The sequence below is a fragment of the Schistocerca serialis genome, chromosome 4, assembly GCF_023864345.2.
Source record: "Schistocerca serialis cubense isolate TAMUIC-IGC-003099 chromosome 4, iqSchSeri2.2, whole genome shotgun sequence".
Taxonomy (NCBI): domain Eukaryota; kingdom Metazoa; phylum Arthropoda; class Insecta; order Orthoptera; family Acrididae; genus Schistocerca; species Schistocerca serialis.
Window position 1 is genome coordinate 248413464 of NC_064641.1, and position 6573 is coordinate 248420036.

At 41.4% G+C, this 6573-nt stretch overlaps 1 non-coding gene across 1 annotated transcript; it reads right to left on the reverse strand.

Moving 5' to 3' along the window:
- Positions 1-4091: 4091 nt before the first annotated feature.
- Trnas-cga (transfer RNA serine (anticodon CGA)) lies at positions 4092-4166 on the reverse strand. Its single transcript has one exon. It is a non-coding gene; the product is annotated as a tRNA-Ser (tRNA).
- Positions 4167-6573: the final 2407 nt, after the last annotated feature.

The following is a 6573-nucleotide window of genomic DNA, read 5'->3' on the forward strand; positions in this document are numbered from 1 at the left end:
GCCTACACGGGATCGTCATATGTCTCACTGTAATATCGGAAAAATATCTTACGAATGTGCGGCCATCTTGTTTACAGTGTTGGGATTAAAATTACGGCTGAACATATTGTCAAGACATGAAACTTTTCCCTAATTTAACACAATTCAAATTAATTAGAAGAAAAGTAGATTATCCAACAAACGTGGTGGGTGTTCTCAACCTGAGGATTTTTCCTGTGTTAACGTGAAATTCGTCGGACAGTTAAATTTTTCAATAAATGTATCACCCCAAAATTTTCCTCGGTGTTGAGTGTAGAAATGGAATTTCAGCACAGGTCAATAGACAAAGTAAATGTCAAGCCACGGACCACTCTCTTTCAAATAATTTTGACAAGCATTTATAGGCTCGACAGAATACTATTATTACAGTAACACTTAACGCACATTGATCTAGGCAAGAAGCAGGGTTGTAGTTTTCCATCAACATTATTGATAGTTGAAAAATTGAAGTCTTAAGTAATTCTAAGAAATTATATGTCCTTAAATCAGAGGAAGCATATCAACGCCTTGCTGTTTGATGATAAAATTATCACTTACGCAAATGAAGATGCCCTCAAAAGTACAATTCGAACATATCAGAACCAGTAGCAAAAGTAATGGCTTTCAAATAAGTGCATGCAATTAGATCAAAGATTTGTGCAGATACGCAACCTATAGGACACGTGTCGCACTGCAGTACCTAGAATATTGCTTAAGCTATGATAAAAACGTTCGCTGATTCGAAATAAACTGTTTGTTTATTCAACCACGACGAGCTACTTTCAGCAGCTGGTAACTAATAAGTGAAATAGGTATCACTGAATGCGTCCTTTGAGTATCAAAAGCATAAGCATATTTGCACAAGACATTAGACGTTGATGCACTGATGGCGCATTTGATAGCGGCCATGTGGCTAAACATAGCTAGGAAACATCTCAGTTATAAATGATTTCAGAATACCTGTCTGGCCTCAAAATTCCTGTGACCCTAGCTGATACCCACCTTCATCGCTGCAACTGCCAAGTGAAATCTTCTATTAGTAATACTTCAGTGGAAAGCAATGCAGCGATACCTTGGTGAATTCTGAGCCATTCTCATTTCGCCAAACCGACGAGCAGGAACGAAACGTTGATTGCTGTCGATATTATTTATTTTTTCCTCTTTCGAACTAAACCTGCTGTCGTAAGGTGAATTTTAAAATATAAATGGCAAGTGTGACAATAATTGAGACAAAGCGTTCATAAAACCATTACATAGAGTCGAATATATGTTTACTGCTAATCTATCCGTATACCCATCAAGTAGATGCGCCATTTTATATAGGTAGTATGACCTGTTATTCCTGGAGATACTGTTGCACCGTCACTCAGAATCTATAATTAACGATTCAGTGATGATAATGCACTGTAAGAATGGAGTAGCTAATTTTACTGAATACATTACTACGGTTGGAGTACCGTTGATTGCACACATACCAGGCTAGCCCCAGCAATCTCTCCCGCAGAAAATTTGGGCCATAATTATGATAGGGCGTAGTTATAACCTTCTGGAAGCACAGTTTTTAAACCTTCGCGAGCGCCGGTTGTTTGTCTCTTGCTGTGTCCCATTGTAGCCGCCTAATGCCCGACCGTAAACTACTGTACAACGGAGTGAAACCAGAGCCCTCCTATTCGCGGAATACGCAAGAAAAGGGGGGCTGTGGACACATACGTCCAGCGTGTTTTGAAATCTTATTCGAGACCACATGTTATTCAACTCAAAAAATGGTAAGTAACGTGCGAACGTAATACGCGAACCTCATACACTTACATATATGTTCAATATTATTTTTACCGTATTCTCGTACCGATATTCTATAGCTATATATGTGCTACAGAATCAAAATGAATGAACCTAAGCCGCTGAAGAATTATTATGAACTGAAGTTATGATTTTCAATTTATTTCTTTATTTACAATGAATGTACTAGCGCCTTTGTTATTGTTGGAGGAATTGTTGTTGCCGACAGTCGAGGATTTTGAGAAGTTTTCTTACTGAAGATGTAATCCACCATGCCCCAAACTGATATCTGTTCCGTTCTTAGGAAATGATTCTTACAGGATGAAGTGTCTTTTAGTGAAAAATTGTTACTATAATGTTTACTTCTCAACAGACAAATGTTTAAAGAAGAAACTTTTGCATACTGTGTAAAATACTGGTGACTCATTTTCCAATTCAGGCGTCTATAAATTGACCTTTAATGATTTCACATGCTATTACATCGGTTAAACAGCAGTACTGTGAAGACAACATAGAAAGAGAATCTGTTAGGAAAGAAAGGAATGAATGAATATAATTCTACGTTGCCTAACACTTATCGATTGCAAACTATACATTGAAAAATTAGGAGGACGCAGTTATTTGGCACAGAGAAGTCAAAGGGCGCAACGTGGATCTTAGGAAAGAATTAGGTAACTTTAAACAACTAAAGCCCAGGGACGGAAATTTACTGAACGACCATCAGCATCTTGCTTGCAGGCAAATTTTGAAGGCTTCAGACCTATACTGAGAATGAAATATTCATGTGGTAGCCAGTAGCCTTTGCGAGTCGCTCATTCCTCAAAATTATAATATACATTATTTGTGCACATTTCTTCGTTTCCCCCTTTTTACATTTTGTGAAGACATCGATTTTACCCAGTCTCGTTACTGTATGTTTTCACTTTACAGTAACCCATGCAACTAACAACTTTCGTCGTTACGCACATTCATCACAGAGTGTTCACACATCAACTTTATTAGTGTTCTTAAGATAATGTACATGTGGTCTTGTAATGGTCTTAATGTAAGTTATCATATTTTCTTCACATTAGCTACCCTTAAACATTCTTTATTTCCCATTGTTCTCCCCCTTCCCTCAATGCATTTCCTCTTATTAGCCGTTTATGCCGCAAGCATGCTTCGATCTCGACGCACGCGCCATCTGTCTTGGTTTCCTGTCGGTCGGTGCAGCTCATAACATGACCTGATAAGTTATTTGATCGGTTTTGTTTCTGGGTTTTAGATATTCTTACTTGACAAGCCCTGATCATAGGGGCCATCATATTTAATAACATATACTATAACATGGGCTGACAGCATATTTTCAGTGGACAAATGTCAGATAGCTTCACCGAGCGAGATAGCGCAGTGGTTAGCACACTGGACTCGCATTCGGGAGGACGAAGGTTCAATCCCACGTCAGGCCATCCTGGTCTAGCTTTTCTGTGAGTTCCCTAAATCGCATCGGGCAAATGCCGTGATGGTTCCTTTGAAAGGACACGGCCGACTTCCTCCCCCATCCTTCCCTAATACAATGAGACCGATGACCTCGCTGTTTGGTCACCTCCTCCAAATCAACCCAACCCACTCAGATCGCTTCATTGTCTGGTGTTTCGCCAACGTGACATTTTAGTAAGCCTAGTTTTTCATCTTTTGCGGTTATGTCTTATGATATATATGATATTCCCACCCTTTTATGGGCATGTAGTCTCTGTATGACGCGTAGTTTTGACATGAATAATTGGGTTTGTAACTATTGCTGTTACATTGTCTTTCGGGTTACACGTAATTCTGCCGGCCGGTGTGGCCGAGCGGTTCTAGGCGTTACAGTCTGGAACCGCGCGACCGCTCCGGTCGCAGGTTCGAATCCGCCCCGGGCATGGATGTGTGTGATGTCCTTAGGTTAGTTAGGTTTAAGTAGTTCTAAGTTCTAGGGGACTGATGACCTCAGGAGTTAAGTCCCATAGTGCTCAGAGCCATTTAAACCATTTTTTTAACACGTAATTCTGAGGAAGACGAAACCATGGTGAAAGACTGAACAAAACCAACTTCTGTTACTTCTGTTGTCCGCTTTGGATTCATATTTTACTGACTTCTAACCGTTGCTGAAGGGCAGCCATGTTCAAAATACTAATAGTGATTACATATTTTTATTTGTTTATTGCACATACTCCAAATAACATCTGTGAAAACTTATTGGTATTATAGAATGAGATTTTCACTCTGCAGCGGAGTGTGCGCTGATATGAAACTTCCTGGCAGATTAAAACTGTGTGCCGGACCGAGACTCGAACTCGGGACCTTTGCCTTTCGCGGGCAAGTGCTCTACCAACTGAGCTATCCAAGCAGTTTTAATCTGCCATGAAGTTTCATATCAGCGCACACTCCGCTGCAGAGTGAAAATCTCATTCTGGAAACATTCCGCAGGCTGTGGCGAAGCCATGTCTCCGCAATATCCTTTCTTTCAAGAGTGCTGGTTCTGCAAGGATCGCAGAAGAACTTCTGTAAAGTTTGGAAGGTAGGAGACGAGATACTGGCAGAAGTAAAGCTGTGAGGACGGGGCGTGAGTCGTGCTTGGGTAGCTCAGTTGGTAGAGCACTTGTCCGCGAAAGGCAAAGGTCCCGATTTCGAGTCTCTGTCGGGCACACAGTTTTAATCTGCCAGGAAGTTTCTTATTGGTATTATGTTTGTTAGAAAATAATTAACATTAATTAATTATCATCAAAATGAAATTCTCTTTCCAGTAGCTGGCAGAAAAAGTGCTGTCTCTTATTACGGATCGGCTGAGATTTTGAGCAAAAGTGGATCATGTCGAGATATATATTTCCATTACAGACATTTCTGTAGTAAGCATTGTTTATGGACAGCATACGCAAACATTTACTAAACAACAGCGGTCCTTCATTACCATACTGTAACCCCTGATCTACTCATCTTCACGTTCACCACCGCCCGCAGCTCATGGTCTCGCGGTCGCGCTCTCGCTTCCCCAGCACGGGGTCCCGGTTTCGTTTCCCGGCGGGGTCAGGGATTTTCACTTGCCTCGAGATGACTGGGTGTTTGTGTTGCCCTCTTCATTTCATGATCATTCATAAAAGTGGCGAAATTGGACTGATCAATGGTTGGGAATTTGTACGTGCGCTGAAAACCGCTCAGTTGAGCTTCCCACAAACTAACATCATAAACTTTCACCAACGCACGTGTAATCTTCACTATCTCCGCCTTCTGATGTTAAATTTAGGCAGAAGACATGCTACGCATGAGCTGTGAAAACAAGCAGTTTCTTGTGGTTCTTTACCTTTTCTTAAGCTCTCTCTTATTGCTTCTGTCTTCCACATATGCAGATCATGAGAATTTTTTTAGCATTTCCCTTCGTTTCACATTTGCAGTTTATTTATCCATTTCAAATTTTACAACATTTGGCAAGTGTCTGGAGCCTGAAATGACAGATTAAAATCTTCATTACAGCATTGTTTGTAGCCCATGCTTTCATGGCCTGCCATTCTGTTTGCCAGCAAAAATCTTAAATACAGCTAATTTTGCTATTAGTACCTTATTCCCGTATTGTACTACAGTTCTACTTAAGTCTTGGGACATACAAGTGTGTAATACACAGTTGTGTTTTTACTTACATTTATCGTCTCCAAAGTTACCGTAAACGTGAGTATCGAAATCAAACTTCGCTACGTTCAACACTAAATGACCATAACCCATCTTATTACTAAAAAATAGAGATCACACTTTCTAAAATTACAGAAATCAATTAACAGATGGCGGGGAAATTTGAAATCCGCGACATGGACCGCTTTCTCTCTGACAGATCACTGTCTCGGTTGCAAGTAGTAATGCACAACCCAAAAAAGGTAAAGTTGGACAAGGTCCACATTTGACTCGAGCGTCCAGTTGCCTGTAGGATCTAGTTTCGCAGTAGGCGTTAGCGATCTGTGTGATATGAGTCGTGCTGGAAGTGGAAATAGCCTTCCACGAAGTGTACGGTGGGCTGCAGGAACTGAGAGACGCGAGCGGTAGTTCGCGACAGTAGAGTAGGGGCGGAATTGGTGGTATTCCGGTAGCGCGGCTACTGCACGCTCGCTGCCAGCGATCGCCACGCCACGGAACCGCTGGTCGACCGCGAGACGCACAGTATAGATCCACTACACTGGTTCCCATGCGTCACCGCTCTCTCCAACACACCATCACGTACTTCTAGGAGAATGCAAGACGTCTCAATAGGACGGTATATACTCATCCCGAAAGGATCTGGTACACTGCAATTACGAAATCATCTACCGTATTCTCTACAAGGAACAGCAGTGTTTCCATTGCAGAGGCCGTAAACAAATACCTTATCGGCATACTCAGTATTTGCAAACACATGTTGCGCGCTTGAACGATACAGTACAATTGGCACACAAAACACAACCTCAGTCGAAAAATTCAGTTACGTTAACTCAGGCACAACTTCACAATCTGAACTTCAAAATATGAGTTACAATCAATAAACAAACCCATACAACTGTAATAACAACACGCCAAATGAAAACTTAACTCTCTAACCAATTGTATTCCGTAATCAATAAGAATTGGTTCAAATTGCTCCGAGAACTATGGGACTTTACTTCTAAGATCACCAGTCCCCTCGAACTGAGAACTACTTAAACCTAACTAAGCTAAGGACATCACACACATCCATGCCCGAGGCAGGATTCGAACCTGCGACCGTAGCGGTCGCCCGGTTCCAGACTATAGCGCCTA